At 38.4% G+C, this 25,061-nt stretch overlaps 1 protein-coding gene across 1 annotated transcript in view; it reads right to left on the minus strand.

Moving 5' to 3' along the window:
- The window catches only part of SLC25A21 (solute carrier family 25 (mitochondrial oxoadipate carrier), member 21), a 340,939-nt gene that overhangs the window by 191,857 nt on the left and 124,021 nt on the right, over positions 1–25,061 (minus strand). The window lies entirely within an intron of this gene.

Raw genomic sequence — 25,061 nt, forward strand, 5'->3', positions numbered from 1 at the left:
TTTCTTTGTTTTCCCCTAACAGGGCATGACAATGTCACCATTTGCCATTCATTTCAGTGATGTACACAGAGCGAGGAAACACTGCATGGGTCAAAATCAGGAAAGGAGTCTATCAGGGATGAATCCAGTCTCCATACCATTCCAATCTATATGTGGAGAAGATCATTCAGGGGGCTGGGCTTTATGAGGAGGAATATGGCATAGGGATTGGAGGAAGATACATCAATAATTTGCATTATGCAAATAAATGACCTTGTTTGCTGAAACTGAGGAGGACAGGAAGCATTTGCTGCAGAGGGTCAAGCACTGAAGTGCTCAATATGGATTGAAGCTCAACATCAAGAAGATAAAGATTCTCACCGCTGGACTAATTGGCAGAACCATGATAGATGGGGAAGAGAGTGAGACTTAACAATTTCACCTTACTCAGTTCCACAATCAACATGTGTGGTGCCAGCAGTCAGTGAATCAAAGGATGAACATCATTGATAAAGTATGCGGTTAGGGCCCTCTCCAGAGTGCTAAAGAGCAACAATGTTAGTCTATAGACTAAGGTTCACCAGATTCAGACCATGGTCTTCACAATTACTTGCTACATATCAGAGAGATGGACAATGGCTAAGCATGATAAAAGAAGTACTGATGTCTTGGAGCTGTGGTGTTGAAGAGGAGTATTGAACATACTATGGACTGCCAAAAGAACAAACAGGTTTGTTCTGGAGAGGGTGAAACCAAGTTGCTCCCTTTAGGCAAAGACTGTGAAGCTCCATCTGACATTCCTTGGGCATGTTGCCAGAAGGGACCAGTCCTTGGCAAAGGACATTATGCTTGGAACCATGCAGAGACGAAGACCCTTGAGGGGATGGATTGACAGAGTAACTGAGGTAATGGGGGTACGTGTGTCAGAGAAAGATTGAATCAGGATAGGACAGGGTTCAGAAGAGCTATTGTGCATAAGGTCCCCGTGAGTCACAAGCGACTCAATGGCAATAATAATATGTCATTATCATAATTTTCTATTAGACTGTATGCCCTTGAATTAAAAAAAGGACTTAGTACCCTTCTTAATATGTTATAAATGTTTTCTATATCTAGTCCCTCTCTGATTGCCTTTGAATTGGAACTGACTTATAGCTGACCCTCCAGTGGGTTTCTGAGGCTGTAAACTGCATAAGAGGACATTTCCCATCTTTCTCCCAAGAAATTTCTGATGAATTAAAACTGCCAAAGAAGTATCCCATAGGAAATATTCCACAAGAGCTTCCTACGTACATAGTAGGAACTGTTGTTACATGGCGTTGAGTGAAACTAACTCATAGGTGACCCTGCAGCAGATTTTCTGAGGTTCTAAACTGCACAAGAGAAATTGCTCATTTTTCTCCTTTGGAAAGAAATAAAGAAAGAGTACCTATCTTTTTCCCTTGGAGCAGCTGGTGAATTATAACTGCATTCCTTTTGATTGGAAACACAACTCCATGCCAGTAGGTCCCCCGAGCTTCCTTAATAGGAACTGGATTTTTGTAAATTTTGACAGCATAATCAAATACAGCAAGCATGGAATCATCTAATGCATCCTCTAGATTTCATTGATTATACTGTTAGTTTCTATAAATTGTTTTGGTTTACTACAACTAACAAAATAACATATTGGCTACATGTATTATTCCATATGACACTGGAAGAAGACTTTAAAGGTAGACAAAAATAATACATGTTCCTCAATACTTGCCCTCCCTAAGAGGTTGTGCTGTCAACCAAAAGAAATACAGTTCAAATTCATCAGCTGCTCCAAGGCAGAAAGATGGGCACTATGTTTTCTTTACTGATAAACTTTGTGTCAATTATCTTGTCATTTTATTTATATACATTGTTACAAATGAAAATAAAAAGCTTGTGTTTCCGTTTTTAGAAATAACTACTGTTTTAAAAATTTTAATGAAATTCTAAAATAATTATCATTGATTCCAGTAGTACTGGTGTACAAAATTATTTTGTGTATCTTTGTAGCATAATGGTATTAAGAAAATAGAGCACTAGTAAACATGTTTGGAGTCTGGCGGCTTAATGGTGAGGAGTTGCACCACCAATTCCAAGGAAGGTGGTTAAATCCACAAGCTGCTCGGCCAGAAGATGGATAATCCCCTCTCCATTGTGCACAGTCTCTGAAAACCCACTTGAGAGTCAGTTATGACTTGGTTCCAACTTGATAGCATACAACAACAGTAATCATGCAGTACACTTATTTAAAAAAACATTTATACTGGTTTACATACAAAGCGCAGTTCACTCTCATGCATGAAAGTTTACTCCCTTCATTCAAGAGTTGTAATATCTAGAATTGTTCATTTCCTAATAACTGTCTGAGTAGAAATTAATTCTAGGTGTTGGCATATAAAACTTTTCATAAAATGCAACAATGAATGTATGGAAATAAAAAGCTCTGTAAATGTTCATTAAAATTAATTTAAAAATAATAATAAAAAAAGAATGTCACTTAATTTAGAAGCCTCCTATTCCAAGACCAAATTCTTAATATTGGGTCACCTGAAATACACAGTTTTTGAGACATTAAACACCAACACCTCATTTTTCTATTCTTACTCTGACCCTTCACTAACAACTAGACTGCTCCTTTGATTTTTCCACTCACCTCAGTCTACTGAAACATTTCCTGGAATTTCCTCTCTCCTTATGCTTAGTAGTCTCAATTTTGTATATTTATATTGAATCCCTCAATCCTTCAAACTCCTCATCAATTTTTTAAACCAATGCTGAGGTTCTAGCATTGTCAAAAAATATTCCATGACCTGAAGATTGATGCCACCTCAAAAGAATGGTGTCCAGTGTCAGCTCAGGGATTCCAGGCCATTCTGTTGTGAGTTCCCAGTCATGCCTCCTTTCCATTCTCATAGGTGCTATTTCAAACCCTCAGACCACTTTTCTCAAGTTCCCTCTTCATTCTTAGCAGATAATCTTGTCTTCTATTTCACAGAGTAAATAATCGTTATCAGGGAAATATCTGTCAACATCCAGTTCCCCAACTTTGAACCTATTTACCTTCACACATCCTGTCGCTGAGAATTAGAAATAACTCTCCCTGCTAGAATTCTATGTCCCTACTGACATTTTTGGCTCACAACATTTTAGAGGTCTTCATCTGTTAATTATTCCACTTCTTACATAAAACTAGCCTACACTCTTCCTTTCTTCAAAAACAAAACTGATCCTCCATTCCACAAATTACTTATCAATTATTTTGTTCTTTTATATGTCCTTCTAAGAGCTTTCTTTATTCCCTTCTAAGGACTGCAAAAATCAAGGAATGCAGCTTTTGGTATAGATTGCATCTCAATGTCAAGAAAACAAAGATTCTCATCACTGGACCAATAGGCAACATCATTATGGATGGAGAGGAGACTGAAACGGTCAACGGCTTCATCTTGCTTGGGTCCAAAATTAACACTTGGTACCAGCAGTCAGAAAATAAGGAGATGCATTGCACTGGGAAAATCTGCAGTTAGGGACCTCTCCAAATTATTGAGGAATAATGTCGGTTCAAGATATTTCTTGGAAAGGGTGCAGGCAGAGTGCTCTTTAGAGGCAAGAATGATGAGGCTTCACCTCACATACATTGGGCATGTTGCTAGGAGGGGCTATTCCTTAGAGAAGGACATGACGCTGGGAAGGGTGGAGGGTCAGCAAAGGAGAGGAAGACCCTCAACAAGGTGGACTGATCTGGTGACTGCGACAATAGGCTCTGTGTGTTGGGAAATATGAGGATGGCACAGGATAGAACGCGGTTCAGATATTTTGTTCATAGGGTTGCTATGTGTCATACTTGACAGCACCGAACAACATCAACAACGACTTTCAAAGAAGAGTTTGTACGATCTCCAGTTTCTCAGTTTTTGTTTACTCCTCCATCTGCTGCAATCTGTCTTCCACCCTCATGTTATTCTATGATGTACTATAGCGTCAGAACTGACTCATAGCTGACCCTCCAGCAGGTTTTCAGAGGTTGTAGATTGCATGGGAGGAGACTGCCCATCTTTCTCCTGTGGAGCCTGTGGTTGATTCCAAAACCATGTGTTGGCAGTGCAACTCATTACTACGAAGCCTGATTTATTGTTGTTATGTACCATTTGGTTAGAACCAGCCCATAGCTGACCCTCCAGTGAGTTTTCAGAGACACTAACTACAAAAGGAGGATATTGCCCATCCTCCTATGGAGCAGCTGGTGGATTGGAACCATGTGCCTTCAGGTTGACAGCACAGCTTCTTATCAGTAGGCCACCAGAACTCCCTTAGCTGGCAACACTCTTGGCACCAGTAGTCAGGAAATTAAAAGGTGCATTGTCATGGGAAAGTCTGCTGTTAGGGACCTCTTCAAAGTACTGAAGAGCCATGGTGTCTCTCTGGAGACTAAGGTGTGTCTGATACAGGTCATGGTCTTTGCAATCACTTGTTAGGCATCAGAGAGTTGGACAATGACCAAGGAGGATAGAAGGAGAATTGATGCCTTTGAGCTGTGGTGCTGGAGAAGAGTCTTGAGAGTACCGTGGACTGCTAGGAAAACAAACAGATTCACCCTGGAAAGGGTTAAGGCAGGTGGATCCTTAAAGGCAAGGATTCTGAGGCTCCGTCTAACATACTTTGGACATGTTGTAAGGAGAGACCGGTCCTTGGAGAGGGACATCATGCTTGGGAGGGTGGAGCGACAGCACAGGAGGGGAAGACCCTCAATGAGGTGGATTGATTCAATGACTGGGGTAATCGGGATGGGTGTGTCAGAGGCAGTGCGATTGGCACAGGACAGAGCGGAGTTTAGGGCTGTTGTACATAGGGTCGCTATGAGTCGCAAGCGACTCAACGGCGCATAACAACAACATCAACAACAATGCTGGCACTGAAATTGTCTTCCCCAAGATCCCTCATAAACACATGCAACCCTGGCTAATGAGCTCCCCTGTTTAGTACTTCATTCACTGAGTTCTCTTAGTTTCACACAGTTGACATCTTTCTCCTTTTGATTAGCTTTTTGTTTGTAACCGAACACTTAATTGTGTATCCAAGGACTTTCTCCCATAAGTAATTCCATTTTGAGTGGAGGATATGGGAGTTTAGAGATAATAACATGACTGTGCCACACACCTAATGAGTGATAATTTACATTGGATTATTTGAACTCAGTGTCTGTGAGAAAGATAAGCAGAAATATTTTCCTCTAAAACCTTAAAGAATAATAGTTTGAAAGACAAGACTAAAACATCTGAAGCCAATTGTGTTTTGTTGTTATTGTTGTTTTGTGCCATCAAGCTACCTGTGACTCATAGTGGCTCTATGTTACCAGCAGCTCTGAAGTCTGTCCTGTCTTCAGCCAGTCTCATTGACCCTGACACACCTATCCCCACTGTTCCGGTTACTGTATCATTCCTTCTCATTTGGGATCTTTCTCTTCTGTGCTGTCCCTCCATCCTTCTGAGATGATGTTTTATCTTCAAGGACTGGTCCTTCCAAAGTCTGTGAGATAGAGCTTTAACATCCTATCCTCCAAGGAGATACTTGGTTTTACCCTCTCCAACACAGACCTTTTTGTTTTCTTGGCAGTCCATGGTGTGTTCAAGACTCTTCTCTAGCACCACAACTCAAAGGCATAAATTCTTCTTCTGCATCTTTAGTCATTGTCTAGCTCTCTGATGTATAGCAAGTAATTGTGAAGACCATGGCCTGGATCAAGTGCACCATAGTCTCTAGACCGATATCATTGCTTTTCAGTACTCTGGAGAGGGCCCTGTTGTTGTTGTTATATGCCGTTGAGTTGCCTGCAACTCATAGTAACGCTAAGTACAACAGCCCTAAACTCTGCCCTATCCTGTACCAATCTCACTATCTCTGACACACCTGCCCCTGTTATTATCCCAGTCACTGAATCAATCAATTTCATGGAGGGTCTTCCTCTCCTGCACTGTCCCTCCACCCTCCCAAGCATCGTGTCCCTCTCCAAGAACTGGTCCCTCCTTGCAACATGTCCAAACTATGTCAGATGAACCTTCAGAATCCTTGCCTTCAAGGAGCAGCCTGATTTCACCCTCTCCAGGACAAACCTGTTTTTTCCCCCTAGCAGTCCATGGTATGTTCAATACTCTTCTCCAACACCACAGCATCAATTCTCCTTCTATCCTCCCTAGTCATTCATTGTCCAGCTCTCTCTGCTGCATAGGGAGTGATTGCAAAGACCATGGAATGCATCAGGCGTACCTTAGTCTCCAGATTGATACCTTTAGCACTTCAGCACTTTAGAGAGGTCTCTAACCACACACTTTCCCATCGCAATATATCTTTTTATTTCCTGCCTGCTGGTGCCAAGAGTGTTAACTATGGATCCAAGCAAACCAAAACTGTGAGAGGGCCCTGACAGCAGATTTTTTCCAATTCAATAATTTGTCTTGATTTCCTATTTGCTGGTACCAAGAGTGTAGATTGTGAAGCCAAGCAAGCTGTAATTGTTAACAACCTCAATCTGTTCTCCATCTATTGTGGTGTTGCCAATTGGCCCAGAGGTGGGAATCTTTGTCTTCTAGATGTTGAGGTTTGATCCATTTTGAAGATTCCTTGACCTTCTGTAGCAAGCACTTCAGATCCTCCTCAGTTTCAGCAAGCAAGATTGTGGAGTAAAGTCCAAATCACTCTTTACCTTCAATTTCTGTGACCAAGGGGACACATTCACTTTGATGTCTTTTCTCCCTCAAATTAAATCCAATTTCCTTTCTTCCCTAAATACTTCTTTTCTCTTAGATGCCAGCACCTGTTTCTTTATCACTTCAGCAGTCCTTGGAATCACAGGTGATCAATTTCTTTACCATTTGATTACTATAACCCTCACCTCCTTTCCTAGAACTTTTTCCTTCTCCACTCATTGAGCACTTACACTCATAATAATCTATAAAATCTCTCTTTGGATACAACCAGAGGCTCTGTCACTCAATGAAGCACAACTTTACTCAACTGTTCTCTATAGGATTAAATTTAGATCCAGTCAAGACTCCAGTAGGACTGAGGGCAGGAACTGTACCTTAACTTAAAAAAAATATCCACAGTATACTCAAAACATCCTGGGATGGGTTGTTATTTTTATATGCTGTCGGGTCACCCGTGACTCATAGTGACCATATGTTACAGAAGCTCCGAAGCCTGTCCTGTCCTGAACCAAACTCACTGACTCCAACCCACCAACACCCACTGCCCCAGTTACTGTATCAATACACCTAATGTGGGGTCTTCCTCTCCTGTGGTGTCCCTCTACCCTTCTGAGTGTGATGTCTTTCTCCAAGGACTATTCTCTCCTGGTCATATGCCCAAAGTATGTGAGATGGAGTTTCAAAATCCTAGCCTCAAAGAGGAAATCTGGTTTCACCCTCTTTGAGACAGACTAATTTGTTTTCTTGGTGGATCATGATATGCTCAAGATTATTCTCTCCAGCACCACAACTCAAAGGCATCAATTCTTTTTCTGTCATCCTTAGTCATTGTCCAGTTCTCTGATGCATAGCTATAATTGGGAAGCCCATGACCTGGATCAGGTGCACCATAGTCTCTAGACTGACATTGTTGCTTCTCAGCACTCTGGAGAGGTCCTTGACAGCAGATTTTCCCAGTGTAACTTTATCTTTGTATTTCCTGACTTCTGGTGCCAAGAGTGTTGCACTGGAGGAGATTCAAATTCAAAGATACATAACAACAATGGTCAACTCAAACCAATTAATTGCTATCAAAGCAAAACCTATTCATAGCTGACTGTTTGGTGGGTCTCTAGAGACTATAAATTGCACAGGAGGAAACTTCCCATTTTTCTCCCACTGGGCAGCTGGTGAATTCAAATGGCCTGCCTTTGGGTTGGCAGGATGACTCCTTATCCAATACACCACTAAAGTTCTGATCTTACATTTTGTGGTGGTGTTATTGTTGTGTACCATTGAGTGGGCACCAATCCATAGCTGACACAGTGGCAGGTTTGCAGATGCAGTTAATCACATAAGAGAAAGATTACTCATCCTTCTGCTGAGCAGCTTATGGCCTTGAACCACCGGCCTTCAGGATTGCAGCACATCTTCTTGCCACTAGGCCACCAGAGCTTCCTCCATCTTACAGTAGTGGATCTACAGCACCAAAAAGAACTCAACAAAATGATAAAAAGAACCTGTCTCTCAATATTTACACTGAATGTGAATGGTTTAAATGTACCACTGAAGAGAAAAAGAGTATCAGATTGGATAAAAAACCAGAACCCATCAATATAATGCCTGCAAAAGACACACCAAAAAAGTGAAGATAAAGAAAGACCAAAAATAAAAGCATGGGGGGGAAAACATACTAAGCAAATGGCAACTAGGAAAAAAGCAAGAGTAGCAATAATAATCTCTACTAAAATAGATTTAAGCATCAAAACCATCACAAAAGACAAGGAAATTCACTATATAATACTTAAATGGTCAGTTGAACAAAAGGACATAACAATAATAAATATCTATGCACCAAATGATAGAACTGCAAAATATACAAGGCAAACGTCAACAGAACTGAAAAAAGAAAGATAACACCAGTATAGTAGTAGTAGACGTCAATATACCACTCGCAAGAAAAGATAGAACTACCAGAAAGAAACTCAACAAAGATACTGATGAATTAAACCAAACAATAAACCAATTTGATCTTATTAATATACACAGGCTAATGCACCACAACAAAAGCACAGTATACCTTTTTCTCCAATGTGCATGGGACATTCTCCAGAATAGATCACATTTTAGGTCACAACACAAGCATCAATAAATTTAAAAACATAGAGTAATACAAAGCATCTTCTCAGAGCACAATGCTACAAAAATTAGAAATTAATAACAAGAGTAAATAGGAGAAAAATTCACGCATTTGGAAACTGAACAACACCTTGCTTGAACATGAGTGGGTACTAGAAGAAATAAAAAATGAAATTAAAAAGTTTCTAAAACAAGTAAGAATGAAGATACAACTTACCAAAACTTTGGAAACAGACAAAGTAGTAATCAGAGTCAATTTATAGCATTAAGTAAACACATCAAAAGGCAAGGGAAAAAATAGATAACTGACTCTCTAACCCAACCACTTCAATAAATAGAAAAAGAACAGCAAGACAACCCAACACCTTTTAAAAAACAGAAGTTATAAAAATTAGGCCAGAAAGAAATGAAATAGAAAACATAAAAACAACTGAGACCATCATCAAAACCAGGAGCTGATTCTTCAAAAAGGTCACAAGTAGGCAAACCACTAGTAAAACTAACAAAGAAAAAGAAAGAAAAGACACAAATAATTAACATAAGATATGGAAGGGGCAATGTTACAACAGAACCAACTAAAGTAAAAAGATTAACAATGGAATATTATGAAAAATTATACTCAAACAAATATGAAAACCTAGAGGAAGTAGACAAATACTTAGAAACTCACAACCTATCTAAACTGTCACTGACTGAAATAGAAAACCTTAACAGACTCATTACAAAAGAATAAATTGGACCAGTAATAAAGCAACTTCCAACAACAACAACAACAACAAAAAAGCTCCCTGGACCAGATAGTTTTACAAGTGAATTTTATAAAACATTCAGAGAAGAACTGTCAACAAATTCTACACAAAATATTTCAGAAAATAGAAAAAGATGGAATTCTCCCAGACTCATTCTATGAAGCAAATATATCCTTAATACCAAAGTCAGGTAAAGACATCATCACAATAGAAAATTAACAAGCATAGATGCAAAAATCCTGAATAAAATCCTAGCTAATAGAACCCCTCAAAATAATTCACCATGACAAAGTGGGATTCGTAATAGATATGTAGGATGGTTTAACATAAGAAAAGCAATCAGTATAATTCATCAGATTAACAAAGCAAAGGACAAGAATCACATGATTCTATCAATTGATGCAGAAAAGACCTAGAAAAGACAAAACCCAACACAATTTTCTGATTAAAATACTCAACAAAATAGGAATAGAGGGGAATTTCCTCAACATAGTAAAAAGTATATACACAAACCCAAGAGCCAATGGAGAGAGATTGAAGGCATCTTACAGTTGTTGTTGTTGTTGTTATGTACCATTGAGTCACTTGCCATTCATACCTTAAACGCCATTCTATCCTGTGCCAAACTCACCATCTCATTCCCACTACACCAGTCACAGAATTGATCCATCTCATCGAAGGTCTTCCTCTCCTGTGCTGCCCCTCCACTCTGCCAAACATGATGTCCCTCTCCAGGGACCTCCTTGCAACCTGCCCAAAGTATGTCAGATGAAGCTTCAGAATCCCTGACTCCAAGGAGCATTCTGTCTTCACCTTCTCCAGGACAAGCCCGTTTGTTCTGCTAGCAGTCCATGTATATTCAACACTCTTCTCCAGCACCACAAATCAAAGTGGATCTAAATATTTTTCCCTTTGTTAAGGGAAATCTATTAAATCTATTTTGAAAATCTATTAAAGACTATGGACCCTTGCCATAAAAATACACATGCAATAGAAATTGGGCTGACAGTTTCATATCTCTAGAGATTTATGAATCCTAAATATGAATTATGACTTATGAACCCTACTCTCTGAACAATGATCACCAGCTGAACCATCAGTATACACACACCACTCCCTGCTATTGAATGCCATATTGTGTGTTAAGTCATGAGGGCACAATTTATTTGGCTCAGTTAAGGTGGGGCTTGACCTAGACTTTTAGGTATGAGTAGAAGCGTGATAGTGAAAATATAAGGGACATCAAGAAAATCTACTTTTAACTCATGCTTGAGAGGAGTGAAATGTCTGTAGATGTGATGGTTAATATTATGTGTCAATTTGCCTAAACTATATCCTCAGTTGTTTGGCTAACCACTAATCTGGTTGTTGATAGGAAAGTCTTTACATGTGATTAATTTTAAAATCAGTTGACCTTAAGCCACTAATGAGGGTGGGCCTATCCAATCAATTGAAATTTTAAGATAAAGAAACCCAGGTTTCAAGAAAAAGGAGAATTGTGCCTTAAGACATCCTACCAGGGTTTCTAGCTAGTTGCCTGGGTTATAGGTTTTGGCCTGATTAGCTCCCATAAACTCATGAGTAAATTCCTTAAAATAAACCTCTTCTTATCTCTCTCTCTCTCTGTATATATATAAAATCTATATCTATCTCTATCTCTATCATCTCTATCTCTATCTACCTCTACCTCTATCTCTATCATCTCTATCTCTATATCTATCTATCTATCTATCTATCTATCTATCTATCTATCTATCATCTATCTCCCTAGTATAGTAGGAATATAACTAATAAAATGTGTACAGGGATCCAAGGGGTGAAGAAGAGGTGGGAACAGAGGCGTGAGGATGGGTAAAATCACAGGGTTGAACAATTTGGTGGGTAGAGGGGATAAAGGAAATAGGAAAGACCTGGCAAGAACCTGAAAAGACCATGTAATGGTAGGCATAGTCCAAAGATGATTAATTTTATAAAACACAATATATGAGAATAATTGTATGAAGCATGTCAATGAAAGAAAGTGTGGGGGCAAAATAGAATCACCAAAATAAAAAAAACATGACTTGGCAGAGAAAAGACAATAGTGAGGAGAGACAAAGAAGAGAGAAAATAGGAAGATTGGCTAGAGGAGTTATGGTGGCAGTAGTGGGCATGGAGAGGAAGGGAACTGGAAAAATGTTCCAGAAGAACAACCAACATGTGGTAAAGGATGGATTAAGGGATCTAGGATTGGAAAGAGCCTAGCAGATGGGAGGACAAGAATAGCAGGAGCCAAACCCATTTGTGGTATCTTTCCCACCACGATGGTGTGACAGGCACCAGACTAAACCTAGTGTGGTTTTTCCTTACTGACTTATGGTCTAAACCAAATACAAATATATGTATCCAACCTACTTCCCAGAAAACTTGCAGAGCAGTTACACCAATTCTATTAAGTGAAAGAAATATCTGAGTAAAATGCTTACAGAATATACATCAAAATGCCCACATTGAAAACATCTCAGAGAAATGAAACAGGGTGCTCTGTATGGAACCTGCTTTTAATGCAACAGCATCTAATCATTAGTCATGTTTTCATTCTGCTGCCTAAAGCATTTTCAAAAACAGTGGCATTAATAATGCCAACTAGGAATTCTCTTGGTGCCACATGGCCTCACTCCCTTTTTAATGGAGATATAGCCAGGGTTTCTGTGCTTGGCACCGCCTCAGGGAGCACTCTTGCACCTAAAGATGCTCTCACAAGAGAGTTAGTCACAAACCCAAACATCAGCCACAACTCTGCCTGCCCAGGTTCCCACACAATCCAGGGCCAACCTGAGTGTATGTGTGCCCAGGGATAGTAGCGGTAGAAACTAAGTGGTTAGGCAACCTTCTTGACTTTGGGATGATGTAAAAGAATCTCAGTGTTGGAAATGCTCTCCATTATGTTCAATCATTTTAAGTTAAATTGAGCATGAACTTAAATTTGGATGTTGGAATCACGTCACCATCACTTTGTGACTTGAAAATACAGTTTCAACCTTTGAGGGTAAGACTAGGCGAAACTTGGGGTGGGGTAGATGGAAGGCTGTACCCTTATTTCCATCTTATTGATTGGAAAATGGAGGTCCAAGAAAGCATAATAGTTAGCTCTATCTAGGCTGTAGAAGGAGCCAGTGTCAAGAATATATATTTTATATATTCTTAGTCCAAGTCAAGAATATACGTCCTGTGTTCTGTACCATTTTCTCTTTCTCCAGCAATTCCCAGACTTGCACTATGTTTATTGTAAGTATAATTTGGGATGAGGGGGAAACAAACAAGCAATTTAGTTGCTTGATTAAATACTAGTCAAAACATAGAAGAAAATGCAAAAGTCTTCAACATTATTTTCATTTTTTATTTTGTGGATAGCTTCCTGCACTAACACAATGGTCAATCAGGGTGTTAGATAATTTGCTTTGACAAAAGTTAGTCTTCAATAGAAGAGCCCAAGCTACAAAGATGAGCTCTTACTGTCATATATGAAGAATGTTTACGAGAAGATGTGGTTTGGGACATTCTCTGGGATAGAACTCAGTAGAGCACTTTTTTTGTTTTTTTTTTTTTTGGGTGAAGCTTTTTTTTTTAAAATTTAAATTTAGGTTGTTTATTTTTCATTTCAATGAACATCTACAGAGATTTTGGGATTCCATTCATTCATTGTTGCACCCTTCTCCCCGCACAAACCCCTCCCCCCTCCCCCCCAATTGCTCCTCTCCTTGAAAAGCAAAAGGAAAACTCCCTCATTGGTACAAAATCCCCCCCCCGCACCTCCCCAAACCCCACCCCCTACCCCCAAATATATCCACTCTGCAACCCTCATTGCATACTCCTACGATAAAAATAATGCCCTAAAATATAATACTTTTAGACTATTCTCTCCCCCATAGACTTCAATGCCGTAAACATATTTCATCCAGTAGAGCACATTTTACCTCATTTGGCTATAAGCATACAATATATCATTCTGAATCAAGCTTGTCATAAAAGTTCAGTAGTTCCTTATAGAAATTTACACATTCACACACTCTGGCTAACCCACGTGCTACTAGAACCAGGGCCATGATTATTCTCTACATTGCCAAGATCTTGAGAGATAGCGCATATATTGGAATGGGTCAATTTGAAAGTAGACTGAGACTGTCATTTTACAGAGTAAGGAGGGACCTTACTCCAGTGAATTTTAGTCAGCCATAATTATTGCTTCAGAGAGATGGACAGTGACTCAGGATGACAGAAGAAGAATCAATGCCTTTGAGTTGTGGTGCTGGAGAATAGTCTTGAACATACTATGGACTGTCAAGAAAACAAAGAGGTCTGTCTTGGAGAGGGTGAAACCAAGTTTCTCCTTGGAGGCTAGGATTTTGGAGCTCATCTCACATATTTTGAGTACGTGGCCAGGAGGAACCGATCCTTGGAGAGGGACGTTATGCTCAGAACGGTGGACGCCAGCAAAAGAGAGGAAGACGCCAGTTGAGATGGATTGATACAGTACCTGGGACAATGGAAGTTGGTGTGTCAGAATCAGTGGGACTGGCTCAGAACAGGCAGGCTTCAGAGCTGCTGTACATGGGATTGCTATGGGTCACAGGTGACTTGATGGCACATAACAACTACAACATCATAATTATTGTTGTCTATTAAGAACTCTCTTTTAAATTACCCTCCAGGGGTATGCACAGGAGGAGACAGTTTTCTCTCTGTTGGAACTGGATTTGAACCACCAGAGAGGTGTGTCTTTTGAGCTACGCACACTCTGAGCAGTTGGTGGATTTGAACCACCTACGTTAGGGAGCTCTGGTAACCTAGTGGTAAGAACCTGCACTACAATCCATAAAGTATGTGGTTCGAATCCACCAGCTGCTCCGTGGGGAAAGGATGGGCAGTACCCTCCTGTGTGATTAATTGCCTCTGAAAACCTGCTATAGGGTCAGCTGGTCAGCTATGAGTGGTTCTGACTCAATAGCACTTAACAACAACCACCTTCGGGTTGGTAGCACTACTCCCTATCCACTAGGCCACCAGAGCCAGCTCATTCCTACCTTTTAGAAACAATCTCGTAAATTAAGGCCACCCAGATAACTTCTAAAAGACAGTAAGTAGCAAGAGTAAGGGGTCACTATCTGTGTCTCTTTTTTTCTTCACCAGAGTGGAGAAGTGAAAAGGGAAACATTGACCATTTACCATGGGTCTAGCACTTGGCTACCTTACTCCACAAAGTAGTTAGAATGATTTCTATTTGCCCTTGTTGAAAGGAGTGCTGGTGGTGTAGTTGGCTACTAGTACTGCTGTTCAAAAGATTGGTAGTTTAAATTCACTGCTGCTCTTTGTTAAAAAATATGAACAATCTCCTCCCCAAAAGATGTACTGCCTCAGAGACCAAATAGAGGGTTTCTATGAGTAAGAATAGATTTCGTGTCAGTGCAGGTGACTTGGTCTGAGTACCCTTACTATCATACATACATTTGGAAATTTACTTTTTAAATATTAGCTTATGTAGGGGGCAAAAAGCTGTGACATTGACTCTGTTGGGTCAAATGAGTTTCTGGAGTTCTTACATATGCCATTTATCCTTACTGCTCTGGATTCTACTACTAATGAAGATTATCTAATCAATTATCTAACTTTGGGTTGAAACTGGGAAAAAATAGTCTAAAACAGTGTCTCCACACATTTCTGTACCCTTAGGTTAAATCAAAGTAGTGTCAGAAAATGTAGTTTCCTGCAGAAATGGATTAGCAAAGACATTTGAAGTCTGACCATTTCTGACATGTAAAGGTGGCTGCTTGAAAATGACACAAAGTGAATTGATGACACATTTTTGATAAATTTTCTTATTTGATATGCAATTCTGATTCCACTTGAGTATTGCATTGGGCAACAAACAGAACAGAGCCATCCAGCAAAGAAGAATAATATTGTTGTTTGATTCTTCAATATCTATCTATTTAATGGGCTGACAATCCTTCCACCAGCCTTGCAGGAGGTCACTTCACTGTGCTTGACTTTCTCCATGTGAAAAAGGAGTTGTATACATTCCCCCTCTTCCACCCTGAAGGGATGGTGAGAGGATTATAGAGACAATGCCCATAATGCTATTTGATCTTCTTACCAAAAGGTGCTACTGCAATACAAATTATTATCAGCATTGCCATTGTTATGTGGTTTAAAACTACAATGCAGAAAGTAGGTCATATAGATCAGTGTGTCAGCATCCTGCATCATTTCAGTTCAGTTTGAAGTTAGTTGTCTTTGCCTGCTCAGGTCTTATGTTAAAACATTCTTTTGATGAAAACACATTCAGGGGGCCAGAAGCATTCACCCTGCAAAAAGAATAATGAAGGTGCAAGAACAGGCATGCACAGGTAACACCTGTGGAGAATGGATGTTTGAGCACTCAGTTCTGTAATGCATGTTTATATTACAAAGTCTCACCGCGATGAGGTTGGGGGACTCTCACAAGTCTATATTAAGTGCTTAATATACAAATAACATGAACTTGAGACCAGCTGGACACAGATCCTATTTGCTTGTAAGTGGACCATTTTAATAGAAACCACAAGCAAAAAAAAAAGCGCGTTATCACTGAACTTTGTTTCTTGAGTTTGATATTTTGAGTCACTTAAGACTCTGTGCATGGGTTTGATCCTTGAGAATGCAGCCTGGTGCACAGGCAAGTGCTTGGGCTTTGGACTCAGACACGCCTGGATTTATATATTAGCTATGGGACCTGCGGCACCTTGATTTTCACCTATAAAATGGGGACAATAAAAGCTACCTCAAAGGTTGTTGTGAAGATCACTTAATGCAGTATGTGTAAAGAGGCTAGCACCAGAGTTGGCATTCACTTAAGCTTTTCCCTCTATTCTTCAAGCATAATCAATGTATGATTTTTTTAAAAGAAAAAAAACACCCAACAAAACAACACAACCAAAAACTTATGTGTGAAAGCTTGAACATGTTGAATCCAAATGCTGAGGAATCCTGAGGTGATTTCTTTGCTACAGGAAACTGACTGAAAAAGACATTCTGCAATATTTCTGCAATTAGGAAAGACCCAATCAGATCCAGCCAATTAGGACACTGTTCTTTATGAAATGAATAAGGAGGAGTACCACAGAATGAATTCTCGAATATTCCTAATTTATGTTTAAAGTGCCAAGGTCCTCATTTTGTCGGCAGAGAGATTAGACTCCTAAAAAGAACAGTTTAATCCCTGAAATAATCTTTCTGCAAAAGACTACCTCTGAATCCCATGTATGTCCTGAGTCTTTTCTCTGAAGCAAAGAGATCCTGTGCAATTGATGGCTCCCTTTACCCTGTCCTTTAAAATATTCTTGCTAAGAGATACATTACAAAGTCAAAGAAACCTAAATAACAGACAAACAAATTAGGCATGAAAAAGAGGCAAAGGTGGGGAGTGGAAACTTTGCCAGGTTTTGGTGTATTGTCCTACACTCTAGGCCCAATAGCTATACAGGAAAAGTTCTCAGCCTCAGTGGAGGCCCACAGACTTTCATAGCAATTAGAGCTGATGGAAGTGAAGCCCCTCACTCACCTCTCTGCAATTAAGAGCCTGTGGTCATAAAATAAAAACACACAGGACTGTCCTCCATAAGATTTTTTTTTCCTTGCTGAGGGTTGCAGCGTCAACAAAAAGGGTCTTGACAATGAAAGTTAGAGTGTTGGGGCAGGGGTTGGGCTGGTGCTGTTTAAGGTTTGCTCAATGGCCCTGGATGAGTTTGGCACCAAATAGAATGTGAGGCACCTGCTATTGGCTACTTGAAGGAATGTTTCTTTGGTTGGTTAGAACACTAAAGAGAAGGCAAAGAGGGGAGTGACTCTTAAGTCATAGTCAATTTAAAAAAAGTCCTTTAAGTAATTTCCTCAGAATATCCTGAGAAACCCTGAAAAATGGTATGTGTGTTGGGGGTGAGGGCAGCAGCCAATTTTCTCCCCCCAATCCTGGCTGGATCCTCCTTTTCTGTATTCAGGGTTGCCACCATTAGTTTGACTTGACTTTCCAAAAGGTCTAATGGGATTTTGACACATTTACAAAAACAACAGACAACAAATTTAAATGACATGAAAACATACTTAGTGTGGCATTTCTAACATTTAATCTCTAGATGCTTTCAGAAGGACAGATTCTCTTAAGGAACTTAAAAAATTAATGATGAAATGAAGATAAATTTAGAAAAGATGAGAAGAATGAGTCTATTATATATCAAACAGAATTAACATTGTTCCAAGTAACTGCATAAATACATTAACAAAACCAGATGTGAACATTGAATATTAAGTACAATATCATTTTCTAGAACTTTCTTCTATTCAAGTAAGTGAAAAAGTCTTTAAAAATTATTACTTCTTCCTGTAAGGCACAAGCATGTTAGTCAATGCAGGAATAACTAAGGGGGAGAATTGCTTTGGTTTCATGTTGTTTCTAACACCTAAATCCCCTTTTGGTTTTTTTCATATACGAACAAATGGTTTCTGTGAAGAGTTCTTTGCAAGCATGCCTGTTTTAATCAGAATGCTTGTGCAAAGTGTAAACTTAGCTGTATCAAACCAAGAAGGGGAAACACAGTATAGACACTCCGAGAGTAGTTTGTTTGATGTGAGACCCAAAGCAAGTACAAGCACTAACTTAAAGCACATTGCTCTCTGTGCTCCTAAGGAAAAAAGACTAGTATTTCTTGAGTTCTTTGCTTTATTTCTCAAGAAACAGAAGAAATAAAGCGGCTGCTTTTATAGCTTGGACATATTTACAGCATTGCTTTGTTTTCTTAAAGCGTAACAGCATCCATTCATCACTTGAGAGCAACAAAGCAGTAACCTGATATATGACAAATACGACGAGCTTAATGGCTGATGTCCATTACCGATGGGTCTCGCTCACTCTTTGGAGGAGATTGGCACTGAAGGATTACTGAGCAAACAGAGCACCTGAAAAAACTTGCACTCCAGCGTCTGTCATCGGGACTCTGATCGAGAGCATTACCTGAGAACGGCGGCTCTTATCTGAAGCTCCAAACTGCTACCATTGCCAACAATTCTTAACAAAGAGCAGTGGTCATGGAAGGCTGGACCACTGAGGCAGGCGGCTGGGGACACTGCTTCACTGTAGCCCACCCCTTCCTGGACCACTTTGAGCACAAGCATCACAGCACCATTTCACCATGAATGACCACCGCAACTGATGACAGGCATCCTAGAATTGTACTTATAAAAAAAAAGAAAAAAAGGCTCCCAACAATTCTCTTGTAATATCACCAAATACTAAGCATTTAAATGACATCTTTGATTTCACAGCCAACTAAAGAATGTGTCTATACATATGCTCAAAGTTGTGATGGAAATCTTTGGATTCTGTGGATATTGAAAATATGCGCTTTGCTGTCATCTCTCTTTTCTTTCCCTTCCTAAGGGGACTTCATATGCCAGAGAACTAAACTTGTCTTACTGGTTTATCCCTCATGAAAAGTAAGTCACTGTTTTCTCTTAGTAATTTTACTTACTGAGAAAAGATCATTTTCCACGATTTATGGCTTCAATGTTTTATCAAGTCTAAAAAATTCCAGGTGAATGCAGACTATTTTTTTCCCATTCACCAAACTATTGCAAATGTTTTTGAAATATTTTATGTATGAAAACAGAAATTTTTTTTCCCTAGGGCTGGGTTGATTTATTTTTGTTGTGTTTCTCATCAGATAGATTATCTATGCATGCCCAGAAAAAGATATTTATCTAATGCTTCCTTGTTGATTTTGTGTATTTTATCCCAAGTATCTAGTAACTTGAATATTTGATAATGCTACCTACTTAATTTCATTTAGGGGCTATTAAGTACAAGATATATAAATATCAATTTTATAACAGAAATGTGAAAAAAATCTTCACAAAACTCAACTCTAAACATTACAGGAAGTAATCTAATAGAGTTATTACAACATGGTGTGACTATGGTAACTTTTCAGAAATAGTTAATTTCAATGAAATAGATACTAGGAGTCATTGGATATCTGTAATTCTTCTGCTAATATTCAGTTTTTCCTGTTATTGAATAGACTTTTTTTTTTCCAGGTAGAGGTGAGTAGAGTATCTTCAGGGAAGAATGAACAATGATTGGAATAACAGAAGGGAAGAACATAATTTCTTTTCCCCTAAGGAAACCATCGATAGCTTGATACATAAAGAGATCATTATGCTTTTGTTTACTAGCATCTTTCTCTCATGAAATCCACCGCCCCCCCCAAAATCTCCATTCTCCACCACAGATCTTCAAGAAAACATGCAGGATTCATTATACTCTGCTTGTCATTCAGTACGATGCATTTTTAGCCAGAGTGGGATACAAATAAAAAACGTAAACAAAAACCACAGAAAGCTAAAACATAAGCAAGAAAAAGAATAAAATCAGAAAAATTTTGACCATATAAAATTTGCTTTCTGTAGTTGAAATATATAAACACACACACATACAGAGAGAGTTTTGGTAGAGAAGAATATTCCAGCAAAATCAATAATTGATATAATGAGAAAGGTGTATGTAAAGCCCTAGTTAGTAGCCTTCTCACATGAGATATACAAGTGTCAGAGTGGCTTTTAATATCTGTTGCCCTTAACTTTCAGAAGGTTTTTATTTTTACTTTTTAAAAAATGGTTACATTTCACCTTTATTTTTAAAATTTGAAAATTTCTGAATTTTTTTTGGTGAAAAAGTAATAATGAGCTCAGAAGAAATGTCTAATCCTGATTTTGCAGAGTTGGTGTATTATCCCTATTTAAATGTACAAAACATCTATATCTCTTTTCTACCTTAAATGTACTGGCACCTTCATGCCAGGTAAAATACTGAATGATGCATTTTGTCTCTTTAGCTCAGAAGGGAAAAACAAATCTTACAGATTCAAGGATTCAGCACTGAGAATGTACAAAATATTTCCTATATAGACCTATGTTGCATGAATATTCAAAAGATCACTAGTCTGCCCATATTTAAAGTGCTAGTCCTCAGAACTCACTCAAATGTTAACTATTAAGAATTTGGTTCTCCAAAAAGCCTGCAGGGGTTTTATCTATCTATATGTGTATATATATATATATATTCCTCTTTCAGAAAAGCCACAAAATAAGGAAATTTTTGAAATCTGGTTGGAGATGAAAGGTTAGCCAGCCCACACAATTGTGTGGTGATGACTGCCGCGTGTTTTGAAAAATAAACTGTTCCAAGTAGGAATTTGGAAAGGTTGCACTCTTAAAAAAGTACCTATAACATATGCACTGGAAACAAGAGAATGTGCATAATCTATATCATAAAAAAAAGTTATGTTGTAATTTTCACTCACAGAAGAGTTGAAAAGGAAATATACCAAGAAAAACAACACCCTAAGTCCTCTTTCTAAAAATAATATTTAAAACATGCAAGAAATTAGTGAATGTAAGGAAACTGCTAGAGGTCTTCAATTTATCCTTTATGCTTCTATTAGAATGAGCAATCTAACTGAAAAAAATAGTATATTCTTAATAGAATCTTCTCAGAGCATTATACAAATCTAAAATGCTTTAAAGTAAAATTATGCTATATTATTAACTGCTAATTAACTAACACTCAAATATCTTTTTCAAATGAAGTTATTCGTATCAGGTTAACACTTAAAAAATACATATATTACCTAGAATTTAATTAATATACCATGAAGTAACTTTCCAAAAGGAAATATTCTGCCTTTTACAATAATATTCTGTTCATTGCTTATTTACTTCTTCCATCTAAGCAAAACTACTTTACCTTCTTTTTAAAGTCTAGAAATTGTAACATCTCAGTCAAAAACCTCTAGGTTTTAGTAACTATTATCTCTGAAGAAAAACCTGGCTTAATTATAGTTCTTAGCTCCACCAGCAGCCATTTTAAATAGAAAACTGGTTTAGTCGTGTTGACAATCACATTTTAAACTGATTCTTTCCAGATGAAAAGATACTTTTTCAAACAATGTAATAAAAATGTAAACTCAGCTGTTTCACAGACATAAAAGTGATTTATATCACATGTACTGTGCTCATGGAGTTTTTCTCCTTACACAATGGAAGTTTTATTTTAAGGAAAAGTTAATAATTAACAGCTAGGAAAATCCCACAATGCAGAGAAGCCAGCGATAGGGGATTAACCACCCCCCTTTGCTCTCCCACAAAAATCAGCCAATAAACCTAGTGAGAAAACGATGTGATATTTGGAAATTAAAAAGAGTCAATGTCAGGGATGGCTTTTACCTTTGGTAGGAGTGGAGCACAATACTGACTGGAATTGGGCACAAGAAGGGTTCTGGGAGCTGGATGTATTATGCTTTTCAATCTGAGTGCTGGGTACATGGGTATACTTTGCTCTGTAAACTCTGCCCCAACACAAGGTTTACAAAAAAGATTACATATTGTCTTTCCTAATCAGAGTAAAAGAAATAAACAGACCTGTTGAGTTGATTTCTGACTTACATTGGCCCTATAGGAAGAAGAAAAACTCTCTAATAGGGTTTCCAAGACTGTAGATCATGGAAGCAGACTGCACCATCCTTCTCTCATGAAGCAGTTGGTGTCTTTGAATGGCAAACCTTTCACTTAGCACCCTGCCTGCTTAATTGATGTGTAACCTTCTAACTGGGTGGAAAATGGAGGAAAAAAACCCCAATACCCTAAACAAAACTTAAAAATAAAAAATATAACTAGATCAGAGTTATCTTCTTAATAAATACTCTGAGGTATAGCTGGATCATAAACTAGTTACTGACAAAAATACCAGAGGATTAACAATTTTGCCAGTGGTTCTTCTGAGGAGTACCACAAAGTATCTTATGAGGAGTCCTATTAGGTAGTCGCCACTCGCTACGCTACGTATCTAGCAGTAGGAAGTATGAGTACAGAAGTAGGCATTTTCCTGAATTTGGGAGACTTCTAAATTCATTAGGAACTGATGGCAACATAAAAAAAAGATGAGAGGCTAGGGCAATATTTTACATTTTAGGAAAAAATCTGTGTGAGAGGGGAAAGAGAATGCATCTGAGCTTTCCACCCAAACATGATCCTTTTGAAGAGACTTTAACAGAAACCTGTAAAATTTATGTTTCTAGCAGCACTTTTAGAAGGCTATGACGCTGTATCCTGCACATCCAGTTCCCAATTATTCCTGTTAATGTGAGGCAGACCACATGGATAATTAAAAACCACAGTCAAGAGCTGCAACGTTTTCCTCCCTGTGCAAAATTTTGGCCCAAGTATTAAATAAATAGAAAAATTGGTTTATGATCATGCTGCTAATAAACTGTGAAATGTCCAAAGTACAGGGCAAGAATGAACACCTTCAGTTAATGATCCCCTGAAAGAAAAATCTAGAATTGAACACATTGTATGGATACTTTAATGTAGCAAAAGTTGCACTTTCCCTGTAAATTTGGGGTTTTAGAACAGCAGAGTTTAATCCATCAGCACAGAAGCCATTTCCTATTTATTTCTTCTTTCTAATTTATTTCCTATCATTAAAAATATTAACAACAGCATACAGCATAAAATTTGGTATTGTGCCTGTTGAAATGGTAGGTAGATACCCTACACGACCACTAGCAGTGACAATTGCTCTTCGTCCTCTTTTTTTCCTATCACAAAACCCCTCTGCATCTCACAAGGGACTTTCTAAAAAGGCAGCCCTTTAATTTCCCCAGTGCTTGCTTCCTAAAGCTCTTTCTCTGGCTCTTGTTCACTAATCCTTGTCTTCCTCTCATGTCTTTATCCTCTGATATGGCATCTTGTATTGGTTTTGCTTTTGTTGTTTGTTCTAATACAGGTGAAAAAATATGAATATCATCTGTAAGCATTCATATATGTACCCATGTTTAACAAAAAGGGAAAAAATCTTGGTGTAGACAGGTGTGTAACATGGAAAAAAGTGTGTGATCTGATCATCCCTTAATTAAACAAAAACTCACACTCAATATCATTGAGATAAAACAGACTCATATCTGTACCCTCTAAAGGGTTTTCCGAGGCTATAAATCACACAGGAGGAGATTGCCCATCTTTCTGAGGAGCCACTGGTGAATTGGAACCACCAGAGTGGCTTTTGAGTTAGTAGTGTACTCCCTATGGACAGAGCCACCAGAGGTCCCTATATTCACCTATTCACATTATGTAGAAGGAAAAAATGCAACAAAATAAAACAAAATCCCAAACCAAAACACTCTTCACTCATAATTTGGAATCTCTTAATCAGCTATTTAGTTAGAAGCAGGGAAGTTGTGTTCATGATGTGTTGCAGCTAAATTTTTATATCTTACCCTGATTCCTCAGGCCTGTCAACATGAAGTGCCTACGAGTTTTCAGGACAAAACATCACAGGACACTCACATGGAGAAGAACTAGAATAGGATATGGGATAATGGAGATGGAAGAGATAGATGGGTAAACTCCTTATGTTCCTTGAAAAATCACTGCTATAAAAATCAGCATCAATGGAACAAATGGATGAATTTCGGTTCCTACCTTCATCAGTGAGAAAATGTAGGTAAGACACAGTGATTCTGTAGATGAAGCCTTTCCATCTATACTTTACTCCCTACATACATAACTCTCCCCACCCCCAAGCATGAATACCATGATGGTCTGATAACTGTCATGTTAGTTGTAAATGTGAGCCAGAGAGAAAAGACAAGCATAAGTATTTGATAAACCCAATGCTAATGGACCAAATGTTTTCAGAGTGACTTGTGTACATCCCCAAGGTCAAATTCACTCCCCAGAATCCACGTGCAGTTTCCATAGAAATAACTATAAACACAAAGCAAGGAAAAATAGCTGCAGTCAGTCTTTTTCTCTGTATTGACATATGGCCTTTATTCTCTCTTGGCTTTATCTTTTGAATGGCAAGTTTTGGCTTGGTTTTATGTATACAATGGAGCTCCATCAACTCACACACACCTTCAAGAGACCTACAGTAAAATATTCATTGTGCAGATCAGTTAAGAAGTAGAAAAAAACTTGGCAAGAAGAAGCAAACCAAAGAAGTTCATGAAACACATTTATTTTATTGGGCAATGAAAAAAAATACAGACTTGGAAAGTGAGTGAGATAGAACCTCAAAGGAAAATAAATAGTTAATAGAGATGAAGTTGTCAAGAATCAGGCATCTGAGGCAAATGTATAAAAAGAGGGCTGTTACAACCTCAATGTAACTAAAATACCATGCAGGCAATGAACACATCCAATCAGAGGCAGGTGCACAGCGTGTTAACTGCAGAGTATAAATGAGTTAGAGTGCTTCTAAGCCAATACTGCGTAATTCTTCACTTCTCTCCAGGAATACTTTTACTTTTCAAACAAAGAAAGAGGTCGGGGAAATGTATCCTCACTTTTAGTAAAAGTGTAATAAAATAAATAGCAGTGGACCTGTAACAGAACACACACTATTATATAAAAGTATTTGTTTCTG

This window comes from Elephantulus edwardii, unplaced genomic scaffold (genome assembly GCF_000299155.1).
Source record: "Elephantulus edwardii isolate Elephantulus edwardi_28Jun2011 unplaced genomic scaffold, EleEdw1.0 scaffold00100, whole genome shotgun sequence".
NCBI lineage: Eukaryota > Metazoa > Chordata > Mammalia > Macroscelidea > Macroscelididae > Elephantulus > Elephantulus edwardii.